Raw genomic sequence first — 18,850 nt, 5'->3', positions numbered from 1 at the left:
TGTAGACAGAGGCCAAACATTGAAGGGTACAGATCCCGGTATTATATTGGGAGGAGAGCAGAGGAGCTCAGTTTTACCTCCATTTAGCTTGAGGGGATTCACACTCATCCAATTAGAAATGTCTAATATACAGGCCTGAATATTACTGATCGAGTCCAACTGATTATTGTTAAGTGAAAGAATCAGTTATAAGCAGATAATTTAGTCTGTTGGCCCAGGGAGAGGCAAGTCACTCAGTGCAAGGTGCAGAGTTGTTTTGTTTGGCTCTAGGACAAAAATGGTGTGCAACAAAGTGTTGTCACATTGTCTGAGGTACACCCTCAGCCCTCCAGAATTTTTTTTCTAGGAATCGTAATGGGATTAAAGTGTGGATTAATGAAGGTAAGCATTGAAGTAGGACTTGCTGAGAGGTGAGTGCGTAGGTTTTTTCAAGGAATCTCATGTCCTCTGTGTGGTGCTAGCACGAGATCCTCGCCAAGCACCAAGGCAGAATGTGCTATGGAGTAACAAAAACAAAAATGTGTGTGGAGGGTCAAGGGGAATATTTACTGACCTGTCTGCTCACACCCCTGATATCATGACAAAAAACACACAAGAGCAGACCAGGTCTATAAGATGTGGGAGTTGCTGATCATTCAATACCACCTCCGACCATGTATTGTCGGTGCGGGAGTGAATGTCAGTGATCTTAGCCATATTGTCTGTGCTAAAGAGGTGTGGCTCACTGGTTAGAGGCGGCAGACCCGAGTGCAGAGAACAGCCCGGGACCAGGGTTCGATTCCCGACGCGGCAGGGTCTTGGACCAGGATCAGCGGACTGATAATTCTCGCATCGGTGCCTACTCCGACCAGGGAGCACACTCGGCAACTCTGGGCATTAGCTTGCCTCATCTCCACAACGGCCCCACACAAACGCCGGGGATGCCTGGTTTCACCTTGGAGACCCCCAGGAGGGACTATCTCACAGGGAAAGCCAGGACGGGTTCCCCAGCGGTCTATAGCGCTATGAGGCCTCCGGGTAGCAGTGCGCTTTACAAGACACAACAATTTACAAAAATTTACAATTAAAGTGGGGTTGATAGAAGTGCAGTGCTCAGTTAAATGTGAAAATAAAATTGACTACCTAGACTTTAAGAAGCATTCAAACAAAAGTCTATGTGTCAAAGGTTAAAAACACGCCGAGTAGTAAGACTCCTCTATGGCGCAATATAGAACGGTCGACATGTTTCAGCCCCAGGGGCACTGCCCCGGCTTTCTTCAGGACCTATGATGTAGAAGAGGCTACTGCAACCAAGAGTGATGTGTCAAGTGACAGATAACAAAAAATTTACTTAAGAAAAGTTGCATATCTACCAGGAGTGAATCACGTTGGATACCCACTGGAGAGAAAGAAGAATATCTTCTTCCCAGCTTTGTGTGGGTGAAGACCTCACCTCACCCGGCAACCGCTCGGGAGTATGAGGCCCCGCTCTGTCCGTCGGTGCCTCCGGTATTAGACCGCTTGGTTGCAGTAGCCTCTTGGGGCTGAAACATGTCGACCGTTCTATATTGCGCCATAGAGGAGTCTTACTACTCGGCGTGTTTTTAACCTTTGACACATAGACTTTTGTTTGAATGCTTCTTAAAGTCTAGGTAGTCAATTTTATTTTCACATTTAACTGAGCACTGCACTTCTATCACATATACCCCTTGAACACCAAGTGAAAGAACACCACACAAGTTGTTATGAAAATAAAAGTGTATTTATTTAGAACACAACAGCCCTGGACTCTTTATGAGGACAGGGCGCTAAGCACAATACAAAGCTCTTAGGAAAATACTGAAAGTCGCACAAACACAAGTGCCCAGGGGGCACGAAAAACCATATACTCTAAAAGTGGAATGCGAAATTACTAGCATGTAAGTACTACTCTAATAGGCTTTAGGATCACTAGGACTGGACTACTGAACCTTCAGATTACGAGCAGGAGGCCTAGGGAGATCGGGTGCAGAGTGTGCACTCTCATGCGGGATGCGAGACAAAGTCAATGGATGCTAGATTTCGTAAAGTTAGTGTTATCGGATGAATCCGACTAGGTAGAGCTGAAACGAAAAAGGATCTAGACCCTTGGATAGTGAGGCTATGCTGGAGCACCGAAATGCTGAGGTTACCTAGCCCAGGGGCTGCGGCTGCATAGGTATGGAAAGACGTCGGGAATCCTCGTTGCAGTCTATGGAGCCTGAAAGAAGAAGTTGCTGGCAGGCGACCAGTGAAGAGATTCAGAGGGATCCAAGCCTGGATCGGTGATGGAGGATACCTGTAAGCAGAGGGGACCAAGTTCTGAATCACTAGCCAGTGATTAGATGGGCACCAGGATGGCACCGGATGGAGTCACCTCGACCAGGTGAGTGGGCGACGCTGGGCTCTGCAGTCTCACGGACCAGGAGGCGTTGTTGGCAACCAGGATGGAGGTGCGAGCTGTCCCACGAAGGTATCTGCTGTCGACGTCGCTGGACCCAGGATTGGGGCAACAAGTCTTGGCAAATGCAAGCCCACGCGGTGGACTTAAAATGGCGTCTGGAGTGGACCAGGAGGGTCCGGGGTGCTCCTCTGCTGGAGGGGAGCAAGGGCCAGTCTGGAGCAACCAGACCAGCGGTGTTGTTGTCGTGGTGCGTCGTCAGGAGGGCCACAAGCCAGCAGGCAAGTAGCCGGACAACGCGGTGAGCAGCAAAGAGCAGAAGGGCCCCACGCAGATCTCGTGGATGCTGGGGGGCTGGACTTCGGTGCTGGAGCTGCTCAGGGTTAGGGCTTCTCAAACCGCAAAGCACTCACTCGAGGATCCCTCGGCGGTCGTGCTGGGCAAGCGTCGTGCAGTCTTGAAGATGGCCGGTCCCTCGAGGTCTCGTCACACCCACAAATCTCAGCTGAGCTGACGATGTAGGTAGAGGTCAGAGGTGCCAGGGAAGCCGGTTCTCGTCGAGCTGGGCAGTCTTGATCCGGAGGAGAGACTTACAGCAAACCGCGATGCGCTTGGATGGTGCCTGCTGTGCAGGGTGGCTACTCCTTAGCCACAAGGGAGAGTCTTCAGAAAGGTTCAAGAGTAATTTCATGGAAAGTCATCAAGATTCGGAATTATCTAATTTTGGAAGGGTCCCCGCTCCCACCTTTATACTAAAGAAAGGGGCTGGCACGCAACTAGGTCCTGCCCATGGGTGGGACCAGGAAGGGGGGTGGTTACACCCCTCTCCCATGCCAGACTTTCCCCAGCTCAGGGGCTGGTGTGCCCCTGGAACTGGTTCTAGCCGGCCTATGCATAGTGAGCACCGGGGTGCCACTTGCAGTCACCTTCCTATTCAGCCCTGCCTACCCAGGATACACAAAACCCTGTCTGGGATGGTGCTAGCACCACCCCTGACAGGAAACCCTTTGTCCAAGCTCTCCTCGCTGGAAGGACTCCCAGCAGCAGGAGGTCAGACTTGTGTCTGTGGTGGCAGCATCCATTTTGTGATGCTGAGGCTCGAGTTAACTTTAACCGGGGTTCACAGTTACATACATGTCCTGTCCCTCTAGAAGGGTGGAATGCTAACCCCGCCGCCAGAATTTGCGAGGGGTTAGTATTCCAATTCGTATGACACCTTACTCGACATGTTTTGATAAAGCGATACCAGAGTTGGCATATAATCGCAAGGATTATAATGCACTTAAGAGTATATGGTATGCGTTATCATGGAACAGCTATTAGGACTTGGTTCCGCAAGCTGCAAACGGGCTCAGCTCATGCAAGAGCACCATCTCACATGATTCCAAGCACTCTGCCTTCAGGATTGTCAAGGCCTGCCATAGGAGTGACTGATAGGAATACGAGTGTCCATTTTAGGGTTAGATATAGGTATACTATATCTACAGCAAGGGGTGATTACACCACCTTGCCCCAGCTGTCGTGCAGCCAGTTGTGTTAATGTTAATGTTATGTTAATGTTATTGGGATTTGTATAGCGCTCGGCTGCCCCAGCCAAGGGGCGTCCCGGCGCTGCGAGTGAAGCTGAAGGCAGAAAAAGAAGAAAGCACCAGAGGGGAAAAGGGAAAATTACTGAAAGAGGTGGGTTTTGATGGCTTTCCTGAAAGCCAGAAGGTCCTGTATGCCACGAATTGTTTCCGGTAGGCTGTTCCGAAGCTTGGCAGCGAGCAGGCTGAAGGATCGGCCGCCCATTCTGGCCAGTTTGGTACGGGGAATGACCACAAGATGTTGTCCTTCTGAACGAAGTGACCTCCTAGGAATATACTCCGCCAGGAGGGGGCGCAGTATCGGGGGGGGGAGGCGGTTTTAAGGATTTTGAAGGCTAAGCAGAGTGCCTTAAACTGAATCCTTTATCCCACCGGGAGCCAGTGCAGTTTTTTCAAGACTCCAGCCACCGAGGAGTGGCGGGGAAGACCAACCGGAGCCCTGGCGGCCGCATTCTGGACTCTCTGAAGTCTGGTAGTTTCCGCTAGGTTAGCGCCCAGTAAAAGAGAGCTGGCGTAATCCAGCCTAGACAGGATGGTAGCTTGGACAATTAACTGGCGGGTGTGGCAGTCGAAGAACTTTAGGATAGGTCTTAGATTGCGCAGTATGCCGAAGCAGGTGGCTGCCACTTTTTTGGTGTGGTGGGTAAATTTCAATGCCGAGTCTACCCAGACTCCCAGATTTTTAACACATTCCTTGGGCTTAGGAGGTTGGCCCAAGGTGTCGGGCCACCAGCTTTTGCCCCAGGATGCAGTGTTTTTCCCCAGAAGCAGTATCTCTGTTTTCCCCGCATTGAGCTGGAGAAAGTTCTCCGTCATCCAGTTGGTGATGTCAGTAAGGGTCTGTTTGAAGTGATGGGCCTTCAAACCGTTGTTGTCATTGAGAGCTACCACCAACTGGGTGTTGTCTGCGTAAGACACTAACGACAGTCCACTCTTTTTAACCACTTATTCTAGCGGTCGGACATAGACATTGAACAGGGTGGGGCTCAGTGATGACCCCTGAGGCACCCCCTGTCCAATGCCGTGCTCTTTAGAGAGGTAAGGGGGGGTGGAGACTTTAAAGGATCTGTTGGAAAGAAAGTCTCTAAACCATCCCAGGGCAGTCCCTGTGATTCCAATTTCCTCCAGTCTCATCAGAAGGACCTCGTGTGACACCGTGTCGAAGGCAGCACTGAGATCCAACAGGATCAGTGCTGCCGTTCCGCCGGTGTCAAGAATGGCACGGAGGTCCTCTGTAACACTGAGCAAGGCTGTCTCGGTGCTATGGCCAGCTCTAAACCCGTGTTGGGAGTTATCCAGGATGTTATTGGTTAGGAGGAAATTGGTGAGGGTGGTGTTAACGTGTGTCTCTATAATTTTAGCTGGCCAGGGGAGAAGAGAGATAGGCCGAAAATTTTCAGGAAGAGTGGGATCTAGGGTGGGCTTTTTTAAGATGGGAGATACCCATGCCTGCTTCCATTTAGAGGATATTTTGGCAGTGGAAAGAGACAGGTTAATGATATTCCGTATAGGTTCCGTGACAAGCTCGTTGGCTTCACAAAAGGTCTCGGGTTTTAGGGGGTCAGCCGGGGAGCCAGATTTGATTTTTTCACAGATATGTTGAAAGTTCTCACGCTCTAGTGTATGGAGGGAGGAAAGATAGGGTCTGGTGGGGTCCAAAGTGACAGAGATCTGTGGGGAATTGGGGAAAGTATCGTAATTTTTTTTTATTTTGTCAGTAAATAAATTGGCCATAATATTACAAAGGTCCGGAGAGGTGGCGGCAGTAATGGCGTTTTTTTTTTGCAGTAAGGTCTTTTAAAATTTTAAAGACAGTTATCGAGGCGTTGGTGCTACTGTTGATTTTGGTGGCATAATACGCCGCCCTTGTTCTGCAGACATGACGATGATAGGTTTTTTGAAGTTGAACGTATTTAAGTTTGAGGTTGGTATCATAATTTTTCCTCCATCCTCTTTCCGCCTTTTTACATTCTTTTTTCAGAGTGGCTAATTCTGAATTGTACCAGGGGCTAGCCACATGGGCACGGGCTTTGATCCATTTAGCTGTGATTAGGGTGTCTAATGCTTGGGTAATCCAGTGGCAGAACTGGTCATATCCTAAATCAGGGTCGTCACTCGGGGGAGGGGGATTTGTCCTCAGGAGATTATGAAGATCTTCCAGGCGAAGTTTTCTCCACGGACGCTTCTGGACTTGAGGGGAAGGCACAGAAGCGGGGGCAGGTTTGCAAGGGACAGTCATGATCACCAAATGGTGGTCTGTCCAAGCCATGGGAATGGGTGTGTCAGCAATCCCATTCGCGATATTCGAGAAGATAAGATCAAGGAGGTGTCCCGCTCTGTGGGTGGGGTCACTCACGAGTTGATTGAGCTGGAGGGCGGCAAGGTCTGCAAGAAAGGTGGTGATTTTGGGCTCAGTGTCCCTGTCAAGGTGTAGGTTAGGTCACCTATAATCGTGAGATTGGAGGTTTTAGTGATGTTAGTGCCCAGGTACTGTAGCAGCGAGTTAATGAATGGAGTGTCGGCGCCGGGGGGTCTATAAATCAAGAGGCCGGTCGCGCAAAATTGTGGGTTGGCTTTAATAGAAAATCTAGCACTTTCGCTGCCCTTAATATCAGCTTTAACTAAATGGCAGGCGAGGTGCGATTTGGCTATGAGCGCTAGTCCGCCCCCTCTTGAATTCCTGTTCACGGTATATGTGGTAAATCCCGTGGGGGTGGCCAGGTTGATGACCGAGTCCATGTCATCATGGAGCCACGTCTCGGTCATAAACAAGGCATCAAGGGAGTAGTCTGATAGGAGATCGTGTATGTCTAGATGATGCTTCTGCATCGATCTGACGTTAAGGTGTCCCAACCTGAGGGCCGTCTGTGTGGATTGAGGAGGTTTTGGCTTTAATTTAGTGAAAGTGCATAGCTTGGAAGGGTGTGGCAGTGGATGCGAGATATGAGCTGGGTTCCGCCTAGTACAAGTGCAGGTATGATGCTGAAGATTCAGCAGCTCTTGCTTAGAGTAGCACATCTTACCGCACAGGTTACAGCCCCGAAACAGCAGAGGGACTGGTGCTTGGCGCAGCCTTAGCGCGGACGGGCGCAGACGCGCAGCTCTTTGGCGGGTCTTCGGCGGTGCTGCGCGCGACCGCTGCGCGCTCGAGAGGCTGCGAGGGCAAAATAGCCCAGAAATGTAATGCACTAGAGCGCTAACCGCTCTTCGTGCAGGCAGACCGGAAGTGCCCAGGCAGCGTTTAATCGGCTGGTGTGGGGCTAGGAGCAAAGACTGGGTAAGTGCTAGGATTACTGACAGTCTAACATGTGCCACAAGTATTAAAAACGAATTTAGGTGAAAAATGAAGTAAAGTGCAGTTTTTAAAAATAGCAGGCAAGGAATACACTCGGAGCATACAGGTCCCGGCTTCCGCCTCAGGACACTCACACATACACTATTAATCAGTATTAGTGTGAGAAGAGGTCTTTTTGTAGATTACTGGGGCGGGAGGGGCCGAGCACTAGACTGCTTGCTCGATTCACACCCAAGATGGCGGGCGCAATGAAATCAATGCCCAGGCAGCGTTTAATCGGCTGGTGTGGGGCTAGGAGCAAAGACTGGGTAAGCGCTAGGATTACTGACAGTCTAACATGTGCCACAAGTATTAAAAACGAATTTAGGTGAAAAACGAAGTAAAGTGCAGTTTTTAGGTCTCGCGACCTATCGATGTGCGCAAGCGCATCGAGCGGAGCGAGAATTCAAGTGGCGAAAACATTGTGAAACCAAAGGGCTTTCAGCCCCGCGGTTTTCATGCAGTTCCCGTGTTCATGCACGCGCATCGCATGCAAGCCCAGCCTCTCGCATTCCCAGGCTCTCCCGCCCCCATCCGGCATCAGGCTTCTCCTCCCCTAGCAGCACTCCTCCCACACCAGCAACTCTCCCCTCCCACACCAGCACCTCCCCTCTCTCTCACCGCAAACACAGCCTTGCCCTAGCAGCACTCCTCCCACACCAGCACCTCCCCCCTCCCACACCAGCACCTCCCCTCTCTCTCCCCGCAAACACAGCCTTGCCCTAACAGCACTCCTCCCACACCAGCACCTCCCCCCTCCCACACCAGCACCTCCCCTCTCTCTCCCCGCAAACACAGCCTTGCCCTAACAGCACTCCTCCCACACCAGCATCTCCCCCCTCCCACACCAGCACCTCCCCTCTCTCTCCCCGCAAACACAGCCTTGCCCTAACAGCACTCCTCCCACACCAGCACCTCCCCCCTCCCACACCAGCACATCCCCTCAATTTGACGAGGGCTGAGACGTAAGCCTCTTGTTGTAATTCTGTACTGGTACACACTCGCCTTTGCACTTCAAGCGGGGTCCCAAGTCAGACAGTATTTGCCCATATGCATATTGCACATGTGGTATTTTCCCGTGTGCAAACTGCATCCCATGTGCAATTTACTCCGATTTTCAGTAGGTTTAAGAAGCAAGAAATGTAAGTGTGCTGACCGAGAAGCGAAACAAAACGTGCAAAACAGAATTTCGTATTATTTCCAAACAATTCCAAAAACAGATCAAAAGACCAGCTGCCAATTGATCCAGTTAATTTTTGTACCGATGACGGCAGCAGAGAAGGCAGTGAAATGTGCACTGTGCTGAATGAAGAACATTAGAACAAGCTATGAAAGGTAATACTTTCATGGCATGCAGAGCTCTGGCTCAGCTTTTGCCCAGTATTTGACAAAAAGAGTAACACCTCCCTACTTCTTCCATACCTGCATTGTCGTGAGGTAACTCTACCGATAGGCAATGGATTGTTTTACCGGCTGTTGCTGTATGCAGAGTCAACAGACGTGTTCTCTAATGCAGATTGTGGCTTTTGATTCTAGGCACAGCACTATACGATACAAGGGTCTCCACATTTCTAACAGCATACAGGCCTTCCTGGCTTCCATGAACTGACAAACTTCCAGCCCCAAAGCAAGCCTCCCGCCACTGGCAGTATCCTCCTCGTGCAGCCCTGGGCAGTGAAGGGTTAATGCTTATTTCCGGGACGCTGGCACAGCTCATCCACAGCAGTGACTCATCTGCCCATCACCGGCAAACCCCTCCAGGCCCACACTCCCCCACCCTCGGGCCATTCCGATTTCCAGAGTAGGTAGGCAGGGACACGGCCACATACGATTTCATGACACCTGCACCTGCCCGCACGCCTACCAACCAGATAGAGGCCGGTATCTATGCATCAACCACACCAACCACCTCCTCACGCAGGCTGCACCCCCACCCAGAACTCCACATGAAAGCCACACACACTTCAAAGGCTCCACACCCCGCCCCCGTCTGCACTTCGCACTTTCCGACTTCCCCTCCCACCTCCCACGGCTCTTCCCATTCACGCGCTCGTTACCATTTGCTCCCGAGCCGCATTTCTCCTCCCCCCCCCCCTAATCTTAGCAATGCCAAGAGCTTGTTTTCCCCAAGGTCTCTGACTCGATTTCATCTTGTTCTCGTGCTCGCCAAGGATGTTTCACCTTGATCAGTTTGTGCCTTTGATTTCTCCAAAGAGAGATCCGAGTCCAAGGGCTCCCTGGTAGTATTCTGAAGCAGGCAGTGATGTCTTTCGTATAATCCTGCAGCAGCAGCTGAATGACCCCTTAGTCGGCGGTGCCTGAAGATCTGCCAGTGTGGGGAAGTCAACTGTCCTTTGCTGTGCTGAAGAAGCTGACTCAGGGCCGCTTCTCTTTTCAGGGTCTTTCTAGAGCTTTATTCTTCGCAAACGTGTATTTGTTGTTGTCTCATCATCTGTGCAGCACCCACCACAAGTGAATTAAATTATTAGCATCTTACACAGTTGTTTTTGACACCAAGACTCAATCAGCCAGTGTTTTCAAAACACCAGCAGACCTGGCGCTCATTCATCGTAGCACTGCATTTCAAATAAAACCTATGCTGGGAATATATGTTTATATGCCAGAATTAGGAGGGAACTTCACTCTGCCCTATGTAAATATAATACCACCGAACTTCCAACTTGCCACTCACCCACGCAACGCCACTCACCCACGCAACGCCACTCACACACGCAACGCCACTCACCCACGCAACGCCACTCACCCACGCAACGCCACTCACCCACGCAACGCCACTCACCCACGCAACGCCACTCACACATGGCAACGCCACTCACACATGCTACGCCACTGACGCATGCAACGCCACTCACACATGCAACGCCACTCACTCAAAGCAACGCAACTCACTCACACAACGCCACTCACACACGCAACGCCACTCATCCACGCAACACAACTCACACATGCAACGCCACTCACACATGCAACGCCACTCACACACGCAACACAAATCACACACGGAACAACACTCACACAGGCAACGCCACTCACACACGCAACGCCAATCACACAGGCAACGCCACTCACACACGCAACGCCAATCACACACGCAACGCCAATCACACACGCAACGCCACTCACACACGCTACACCACTCACGTTGCCAATAGGTCTCGCAGTAGGAAAGTTGGAGCCATTACCATTGCAAATAACAATGCCTTTTATTTTTTTTTCATTTTAAAAACATAAAGGTCTTTGTCATTTACAAAACCAATAGCTCCAACTTTCCTACTGCGAGACCTATTGGCAACGCCAGTGCTTGTTAAAAATAGCAACGATTCAGAAAAGGGGATGGTGATGAACAGAGTGTCTGAATTAAGCAGACCACTCTTACCCAGTCCAAAGATCAGGGCTTGATCCATCACCGTTATTTATCTCACTGCACCATCCCAGCTCAGAACCTGGCTATATGCAAATCAGTCTGTCACTGGCCCAGTGCATCATGGGAACAGGGCAGACTAAACTACCAAGCCAATTCTTCACCAGAAAGGAGACAAGCTACCGGGGACCGGTTTCTGGCATTTCAGCCTTCTTCGGCCCGGCTTGCTTGAATCCTGATGGTGCAGTGAGAAAGGGACTCATGTCTGAGTATACCCTGCCACACCTATAGTGGCCAGTATAAGAATTGGCTTGGTAGTTTGGTCTGCCCTGTTCCCATGATGCACTGGGGCAGGGTCAGACTAATTTGCATATAGCCAAGTTCTGAGCTGGGATGGTGCAGTGAGCTAAAAAACGGTGATGGATCAAGCCCTGATCTTTGGACTGGGTAAGAGTGGTCTGCTTAATTCAGACACTCTGTTCATCACCACCCCCTTTTCTGAATCATGTTAAAAATAGCAGGCAAGGAATACACTCAGAGCATACAGGTCCCGGCTTCCGCCTCAGGACACTCACACATACACTATTATTATGTCAGATTTAGATGGCCAGCCAGGGGTGGCATAATACATGCTGCAGCCCCTGGTAGGCCCTGGGTACACCTATGCCCTGAGTTACAGGGTCTGATAAGGTGGCCCAGTACCAATTGGATATGTACCTAAGGTACATGGAATCCATTTTACAGAGAGAGCAGTAGGCCTGGGGTACTGATTGGCAGGGTCCCAGGCCAACTATGTCAAAAACCAGCTAAAACACAGGGCAAAAAGTTGGGGGCAACCATAGTCAGGATCTACCTTCCTACAATGAGCCTGATGGTGCAAGCCACCTTTCGTGACGTCACTTCCTGTGGTGACGTCACTTCCGGTGACAGCGTCCCCCCACATCTTTTTTGTGCCCTGGATTACCAGAATGTGCTATGGAGTACCAGAATGTGCTATGGAGTACCGGAATGTGCTATGGAGTAGATGACTTTGCAAACCTGCAGAAACCTTCGAGCTTCAAGATTATCTTTCTGGTTTTTGTGTAGCTCTGGCTGTATGGACTCTAAGGACAAATTTGGGTGCTTGTGTCACAGGTAGTGCGTGAGTAGTTTACAGTTACCCATGTGAGTTTTCTCAAGCAGTGAAGGACTATGACTGTGTGTAGATTCACTCTCATGGCCATAGAACTTGTAAGTATTTCCCTTTCCTGCTCCTGTGAAAGAAAAGTGGAGAACGGCTGATCTTGAGAGCTCTGTGTGCTCTCCAACACCAGTGTCTCGTAGTCCAAAATAGCTTTATAACGTCTTCATTAAATTACCTGCCTGATTGTTTAAACATTGTTATTTTGCTATTTCTCACATTAATAATTTGTTTTGATTTGTGTAATCGTGAACAAGAATTTTCAATTCTATTTAGGTTACGGGGATGAGGATAATGCATTCATTTTCTTACTTTCTTTAATACAGAAGCAGTGTCAAAAATCCCTAAACAATACATTTTGTGCATAGCAGAGCAAAGAAAAGTACAATATCGATAATGTACAAATAAAACCTACAACCCCCATGATCCGAAAAGTCTCTTAACTAATAACAACCCTAAGGCACAAATAAACATTGGAAGGGCGGGATTTTTCTTTTAGAGTCGGCCTACCATACTCCAGAATCCCGGACACAGGTCGACTAGACCTTTTTACCTGTCATAGAGTGAAATAGGAAATCTATTTAAACAATGATTAGACAATTCCAACCAATTCCCCTTTTTCCCCCAAAGAACCACTGACAAGGAACCAAGTTCAAAGATTTATTACAAAGCCAAAAACAACTGGATGTATAAACATCTCAGCAAAAGATTCAAAAGATAAACAGGCACTAATACAAACATAATCCTACGGAAGAATCTCAGACGACTCAGAAATAATACAAGAATCCAGGTTAGTCTGTCCCTACACTATCCTAAATGACATCCCTACTCAACAATGTCCCATTCAGAAAAAGGTGTCAGCAGTGATGACTCTCAAAAGAGTTCACTCACTTTCCCTCAATCTCAATCTTCAGGCTACTCAGTCCTAGCTAAGTTCTCTGCCTGGTCAACCTCTCTCCCTGACTGCTCAGCCCATCTGCTCTACCTCCACCCTCGGGGTGCTGCCCCTAATACAAAACCCCACAATGCGAACGACACGCCTTCAGGTACGCCCCTCTAGAAGGTGTTGGTTTTCAGATTTTTCCATTATGGCACCTCTCCATCCTTGTCCGTTAAAACGTCCTTGGGTCCCAGGCTCTTCTTCGCTTCAAGTTGCTTCCTTGAATTCCTCGGCTACTCCTCCACGTCTGAGCCTAGCATCCTAACTCTCATACACAATGGGCCCTTCTACTCCACTATCTACTTTGTTCTGCACCTGCAAAGGAACGCATGTGAATCGGCTCACAAATTCTAAATGTTGCAATTGACTTTAGCTGAAGCAGCTTTCTCCAAAAACATTTCTACGATTTACTGCTAAGCAAGGCATTTCAAATCAGGCCTACACGATTTCCATGAAATGGGCCTCTTGCACATTTATGTGCACCAACATCCTAACATAAGCAATACATTTACGTTCTTTAACATCAATCTTTAATGCAAAATACAATTCTCTACCTAAGCCATTCAATCGCATTTAAAAGTTACAACTGTGAGTTTAATAAAGCGAATCTAAAGGCACAATGGTAATTTATTAAACACATCTCTTATTAGTGAAATACTCCACAGCAAACGGCATCCCTATGTTAAAACAACATTATTGATTTTTAAAGCACATTACATTAGCTCTTAGTGTAACTCTAATACCAACTACACTAGTTCTCAACCCTACATTATATTTGAACACAATTAGTAAGCCCTCTATATATGTGGGTGCTGACTACTCGTGAATATGATGCACCCCTACAAATTCCAACTCTGTTCTGCGCTCTCTCAGTTCCCCCCTTTGATGACCTGTGTCATCACCATCACCACACCATCCCTAAGGTAAAAACCGAGATAAACAGAGCCTGTCGCCCCTTTCCCTCGCTTGAACATCGCCATCGCTCTCAAACTCTGATATTGACTGTCCTGCAGTCTCTCCATTCTTTGCTCTTGCGCTCTCATCGATCTCTCCAACCTAGTTGACCTATACCACTTGTACACTCTTACCAAACCCCACAACCCAATCACACATGCCACAACTATGATGAGGGGTTTCAGTACAAATCCAAGGAAACTCTTTCCCAAGTTTGCAAACCAGTTTCCAACTTTTCCAAATCCTTTGCCAACCTTCTCCCACACGTTCTCTTGCGTCAGATCCTCAATTTCATAATGAATGGCAGTAATGTTACTTATATATTTCTCCAGATCCTTGGAATTGTCTGGAATATACGTGCAACATTCCTGGACCTTCAAAAGTTTACAGACTCCTCCCTCTTTTGCTAGAAGGACATCTAAGGCAAGACGGTTTTGTAAAACCATCGTCCTTATCGACAACATCTCACCCTCAACCAGCACTAATGACTTAGATGTACTCATTGACAGTTCATCCACCACAGTTGCCAACCGCCGTATCTTCACGTAATTCAAAATCACCCCCAACATGGGTATCACTGATCCAAACACATCTCCAACTATTGCACCAGCACTTTCACCTCGCTTTACTCTCGTCTGGTGTCCTCCCTCCAAGAGAGCAAAATCCTCAGTATGGTATGTCTTGGGAAAAATAATCGCTAGATAACACGTCCCATACAATTTCTCCGGCAATCTCACATACGCATTCCTTCCGCAGACAAAATACACAGTAGGAATTACCTGCACCACGCCCTGCAAGAAATCCTTTGTGTAATACTCCAATAGGTCCATGAAAAGGGCTATGAACAACAATCGGGAAGCCTTACTGGAACCGAGACCTCCCAAGCCGGACCTAGACCGCCTCACCTTTGTCCACACATTTGGTAGCCTCTCAAACAGCATTCAAGGTGCGGTCAAGAAGCATTGGCCTATACTGAACTCTGGGCGCCTTACCCTTCCCCGTCCCCTGGTCTCCTTCAAGAGGGGCCCGAATCTGAGGGACAGACTTGTGCACACCAGGCCACGTGATGAGATGCCCAGAGCCATAGGCACACTGTGGAACCTTCCACCTGTCCAGGGACATCATCCTTGTGGCAACTGCCAGGTCTGTGCTCAGACAAAGAAAACATTGGAAATTGACATAGGGACCACCAGACCATGGAAGCAAGTAAAGTTCACTAATTGCAATAGTGACCACGTGATCTACCTCATCACCTGCCCTTGTGGTTACAAGTATGTGGGCATGACCACACGCAAGGTCCGCATACGGATATCTGAGCACAAGAGCACAATCCGGTGTGCAAGACAAGCCACTAAACTTACTGCCCATTTCCTGGAAGCTAAACACCTAGCCACAGAATTTCAGTGGACTGTTCTTGAACAACCTTTCATACCAACACACACATCAGATGTGGCCAGCTACTTAATGAAAAAAGAACAAAGATGGGTACTCAAATTGAAAACCCACAAAGAGGGTCTGAATGACGACATTCCGTGGTCCTCACTGTAACTGATTTCTCCAGTAGTACCATCGTCTTATTCCAGCTTCACTCAGCAGTGTAGCCTTACCCACAGTAGGAGGCAGATAGCTTTACCCTTAGCAGGAGGGAGACAGATACACAAGATTCCCCGAGACATTTACACCCTGCTTTAAGCTAGGTCTCCAGGTGGGTGAACCACGATACCGTATTATGGATCCCCTGGCATTTGACTCCTTGGCCGATGGGTAGCACTCCATGACAACTTTGCTCTTTTTCTGGTGAATTACAAACATCTTCGCCCTGACCCTACGCAATAAAATTTAAACTCCCTGTGAGTTATGAGTCTTGCGCGTTTACATTTTGTTCGCCAGCGTTTTATATTTAACAGCGTTTCAATCTAACGCGGCTTACATTCCTTAGTTCATTTCCAAAGGTCCGTGCATAATTAGGACTTGTTTACCCCCATCACCCTGACTACATGACGTAAGACCCGGCATTAGCCAGTGACCTGGTATTCTATAGGAGCGCAGCTTAGCACGCACCCTCTCCAATCACAAGACGCGATTGAGCGCCCCACGTGACCACGCGTCCAATAGCAGTGCGGTTATCAAACAGCCCTCCGCCTGCTTGTAGCTGTTTACCTTGACTACGTTGGAACTGGTCAGGCAGCGAGTGGGCGTATAGCTCTATATGCGTCTGTACCAATCCAGAGGCGCCATAGAACGCCCCACGTGACCACGTACCCAATGGGTGTTAGGTTTATCTACAGTCCCGCGCCTGCTGTCGGTACCTCCCCAGACGGCCAGGACGCCGGCCAGGAGTACCGACGGTTAGGTAAGAGGAGCCCTCGCACCCCGCCGCTTTTCCACGCATTTTCCACCATGGGTATTTACTCAGACGGAGCCATTCCTCAGAGAATGACATCACCTCTGTTGGTTAATAGGACCATGCATTGTCGGCTAATGGTTGTGAGAAGAGCCCTGTTCTGTCATGTGCATTTTATGTTTTAACGTGTGTCCTGCATGTTTTCTAGAGCGGTGCTTCATTTTCCCCTGAGCCTCTGCCAGGTGGGGTGAGGCCAGCCTGCCTTACAGATTTAGGTAAGAGCTCAATAACATTTGGCATTTTGAAATTTCGTTCCATATGTATTCAAACTGTGTTTGCACCTAGAAAGTGCTCTTTCTAAACAACACTTTGTGTGTGTTTTCTAGTTTAAACCATAATTGATGGTCTTACTGTTTGGCCCATTTGCTATTGATAGCTATACCTCCCCCTTTTCTCTCTACAGTGACTTGCACAGACTGTAAGGGCACCCGAAGCATTCAGGTGACCGTGTGCACTTGTTTATGTTTCTTTGGTGTCACCTTCCATTTTGATTTACTTTTTCACCTGGTGCAGTAGTATTTGTTGTAATTCTGGTCCTGATGAAGGCAAGGACGCAATTGTCCTTAAATTGCTGAAACTAGTCGACCATACTTACCTTAGGCTGTCTACATAAACAGACAGCTTGCGGTTGCACTGTTTTTAACATTGGTATGTTAAGCACACCTGGAATAATATTTTTGTCTAGTGCTCTTTCAAAACCAATTTTAAACACACTTTTTCTTGGTTTCTTTTCTTTCACACTTTTTCTGCACTGCACACCCCGGTCCCACTTTTTCTGCCACTCACCTACATCGAGTGGTACACCACACTGTCGTCTCTAATACTCATTGAGGATACCCCCTACCACCGGGTTGACCTCCGAGTAGAGCACAAGTAACCTCTGACGGGTGGTACGGATAAAATCCAAAATGATGAAGGGCGGATCCGAATGGTGACTGATGGGTATTTTTCCTCATCCTTGGAGAGCTCTCTGTGACACAACTTGTGAGAAATTGTGGGTTCTCGGTTGGTTTTCTTAACTCATGGGCGTATTGATCTGAGACCCTCTGGTACCTCTGTTGTTTATCAGTTCTTGTGGGGATAGTACCCAGAGCCTGGTCTTTAAACTTCCCCTAGGTCCTCCCCCACCGTATTGTTTTGTTGGAATGAAAAAATGTCCAAGTCGGTCCTCTGACTTATAATAATCAAACTTATTCAGGTGCTTATAAGCAGGGACTTCTGGAAGCACAGCGTCATAATTCGAAAAGAAATACTCAAAATGATTTCGCCCATAAAATATGCTAAGCAGCAAACTACATGAAATTCCATATGTCAATGGAAGGTGATGGTATTTAATACCCTCATCTACTGAAGCCGGCAATTGCATACACACCTAACAGTCTTTCGCATCCATCGCATCAATGTACTCATACAGCAACTTTGCATACGCATTCTGCTTAAAATTGCCTTTAGACAGATCTGCATGTAACCTACGACTCTCTTCTAATAGCAAAGCTTTCTCAGCTCCTACTTTGAACTCTTTCTTGCTAGGAGTGGTAGGTGTCGGTGTTCCCTCAACCTCCACTGCCTGCTCGTGTGGCACTAAATATAAAAACTATAACTACTAAAAAAATAAAAAGTATCACTCCTCCTACAAGTGTGCCTACAATGCACTTAGCTCTACGAGTCGGGTTTCCAGCCTCCATGGTCTCAGAACAGTGTAGTTCGTTCTCAGCAACAACACAAAGTCTCTTTCTTGGCTTTTGAAAGATCTCGAACCACACCTGGAAGCAGAAATCCCCTTGTAGTTTTTAGTTCTTTATTTACATCAACATCAAACAACCCTAACCGTTCTCCGTCTTCTGTTGAAAGTCCCTAAATTTCTTCTTCTTCCACTCGGCTCTAGGTTAGTTCAACAGCTACTTACAAAAGTCTTTAATAATCGATGATCACACTTGCTCCAACTGCACTTAGCACGTATTCCAAAAGTTCCATGCGAAGCACAATCGATTCGTGAGTTGGTATTTCTGGACCAAATGTAGAAAAAATCTGTCTATTCAGGATTAAATCACGTATTGGGTTCGTACTGGTCACTGTCACAGCCCTCACCCTCCCTGATCTCAGTACACCGGGCATCTGTTACAGGGTAGGTCCACTCAGGAGAGGCGTATCTTCGACAAGGTACTCTCACCCTCCTTGATCTTCTTGGACCTCCTTGCTCTATTTCTTGTTCACCTTCTTCTTGGTCAGAATCTTCAGAAACAGGGGCAAGATCTCTTTCGGAAGCCAGTCTTAGGTTCAATCACCTCCGCCTCTCAGGCCAACGTGTCTCTGCGCTTCTCACTCTTCTGCTTCTCGTTCCCACACCCTGCTCATCACTACTTTCAGCTTGCTCTGTGTTGGAATCACCTTCACAGCAACTTCCCCATTCAGAGGTAGACTCAGAGTCGCTGTCGTCGTGATTTCCTTCAGCTCGATCAGATGAGCTACTAGCTTCTTCAGACACCCCCTCAGCTTGACTTGTCCCCTCTAGTGGGTCTTCCTCCACAGCTGGATTTTCATCTACGAGAGGAGCTGTTTCTTCCAGAGGTGCTGGAACTCATCGGGTGTGAGAAGCATGGACCCAGTTCGGCAATCCTCCACACTTCACAGCAGTGTTCGTCACCAAGATAACCTGAAACGGTCCTCTCCAG

This window comes from Lissotriton vulgaris, chromosome 7 (genome assembly GCF_964263255.1).
Source record: "Lissotriton vulgaris chromosome 7, aLisVul1.2, whole genome shotgun sequence".
NCBI classification, from domain to species: domain Eukaryota; kingdom Metazoa; phylum Chordata; class Amphibia; order Caudata; family Salamandridae; genus Lissotriton; species Lissotriton vulgaris.
The sequence above is the reverse complement of the archived record's forward strand: the minus strand, read 5'-3'. Positions refer to the sequence as shown.